Source organism: Haematobia irritans, chromosome 4 (assembly GCF_050003625.1).
Source record: "Haematobia irritans isolate KBUSLIRL chromosome 4, ASM5000362v1, whole genome shotgun sequence".
Taxonomy (NCBI): Eukaryota; Metazoa; Arthropoda; class Insecta; order Diptera; family Muscidae; genus Haematobia; species Haematobia irritans.
The window spans coordinates 195,780,565-195,782,973 of NC_134400.1; the positions used below are offsets into that span (position 1 = coordinate 195,780,565).

The 2,409-nt window shown below is 21.4% G+C and overlaps 1 long non-coding RNA gene across 1 annotated transcript; it reads right to left on the reverse strand.

Annotated features, from left to right (window-relative positions):
* Positions 1-1,400: 1,400 nt before the first annotated feature.
* Positions 1,401-1,866, reverse strand: LOC142236516 (uncharacterized). The gene is made up of 2 exons (XR_012722072.1): positions 1,721-1,866; positions 1,401-1,651 (listed from the first exon to the last, which is right to left on the reverse strand). It is a non-coding gene; the product is annotated as an uncharacterized LOC142236516 (long non-coding RNA).
* Between the last annotated feature and the right edge of the window lie 543 nt (positions 1,867-2,409).

Below are 2,409 nucleotides of genomic sequence, written 5' to 3' on the forward strand. Positions count from 1 at the left end.
TTGTCGATAAAAAAAAAATTATAAAATAGAAATAAAATTTTGACAAAGTTTTCAATAGAAATAAAATTTTGGCAAAATTTTCAATACAAATAAAATTTTGAGAAAATTTTCTATAGAAATAAAATTTAGAGAAAATTTTCTATAGAAATAAAATTTTGAGAAAATTTTCTATAGAAATAAAATTTTGAGAAAATTTTCTGTAGAAATAACATTTTGAGAAAATTGTAGAAATAAAATTTTGACAAAACTTTCTATAGAAATAAAATTTTGACAAAATTTTCAATATAAATAAAATTGTGATAAAATTTTCTATAGAAATAAAATTTTGACAAAATTTTCTATAGAAATAAAATTGTGAGAAAATTTTCTATAGAAATAAATTTTTGAGAAAATTTACTATAGAAATAAATTTTGGCAAAATTATTGGTAGAAGTCATATTTCGATATAAATAAAATGTTGAAAAATGTTTATGTAAATAAAATGTAGCAAAATTTTCCATAGAAATAAAATGTTGATGATATTTTCGATAAAAAAAAGTTTGATAAAATAGAAATAAAGTTTTGACAAAGTTTTCAATAAAAATAAAATTTTGGCAAAATTTTCAATACAAATAAAATTTTGACAAAATATTCGATAGATAAAATTTGACCAAATTCTTGATAGAAAAAATAAATTGACATAATTTTAAACATAAACATGTGATAAAACTTTCTCCAAATTCAATATCTTTAGGTCTGTTTTTGTTTTGTCATTTTTGATAGAAATCAAATTGTGATAAAATTTTCTATAGAAATAAAACTTTGACAAAATTTTCTATAGAAATAAAATTTTGAGAAAATTTACTATAGAAATAAATTTTGGCAAAATTTTTGATAGAAATCAAATTGTGATGAAATCTTCGATAGAAGTCATATTTCGATATAAATAAAATGTTGAAAAATGTTTATGTAAATAAAATGTTAGCAAAATTTTCCATAGAAATAAAATATTGATGATATTTTCGATAAAAAAAAATAGTTTGATAAAATAGAAAAAAAGTTTTGACAAAGTTTTCAATAAAAATAAAATTTTGGAAAAATTTTCAATACAAATAAAATTTTGACAAAATATTCGATAGATAAAATTTGACCAAATTCTTGATAGAAAAAATAAATTGACATAATTTTAGATATAAATAAACATTTGATAAAACTTTATCCAAATTCAATATCTTTAAAAATTGTAATTTTAGTGTTAGGTCTGTTTTTGTAGAAGTAGCAACTTGTAACTTGAGAGATTGTAATATATAGCATTGCAAATACTGAAATAAACTTCTAAAATAAAATAATAATACATTTATTTTTTAGAAAAGAAACATTTATTTCTTTTATACTAACCACAAATTTTTTTTAATTTTAAATTTAATTTTAAATTAAAAATTAAAATTAAATTTTCTTAAAATTTTGATAGATTATTTGTGAAGTTCCAAAAAGTTCCAGAGCACACCGATGCACAAAAAATCAAACTGGAAAGAGTTGCTTCGCTTGCATGAAAGTGACCAAATTAGGTTTTCTCCGATAAGGAGGCATTCTAAATTTAGCCGTGTTTGTTGGCATAATTTTTGCCATAAGTAGGCAATTCGAACAAATTTGTTATATTTCCTACATTTATCTGTTTTTGAACCATATAAATGAAAAAATATAGCGCTTTACTTTGTGGCATTACATACATATCAGTTACCCTGTACAATGATTGATTTACTTCAGTAGGATTTCATATATTTATACTCCCCGATATGTGTTCTATTATTTCTTTGTTTTTGTTACTTGGATGTTACGGGTGCTAGTAGGTACGTGATATACTCCCTAAATCGATTTATATTTGTGATGAAGGAATATATATATATATATATATATATATCTGGTATTGAAAAATCTGTTATTAAAATCAATGTATTTATATATGGTATTAAAACAATATTGAATAGATCTACATTTGATTAGTGAACTTTTATAATTTCTCATTAAATTCTTATAATTCCATCACGTGCATTATACATCAAAATATTTTTACTATATGGCTTCATTAGATTTTTGGCTATATATGGAACATATAGTTTATCAGAGGTAGCTTTTATACCTCAAACACGTGGATATAAATGTATTTAATGTAAATACATGTGTGATTATAAAAAAAAAATATATATTTAGTGCTCATTTTAAATGTGACAGTTTGATAAATGCAAAGTCTATAACGAATTCGAAAATGTTATTTGTTAAATATATTGTGCCATCAGTGTGTTCACATTTGGATTAATTTAACTAAAATCAATTAATTTTCATAAATCAAAATAAAGTTAAACCTTTTGTCATAATTTTTTCTAAGGAAAGAAATAGAAACGGTCCATCATCCTCTAGGAGCTCTATGCT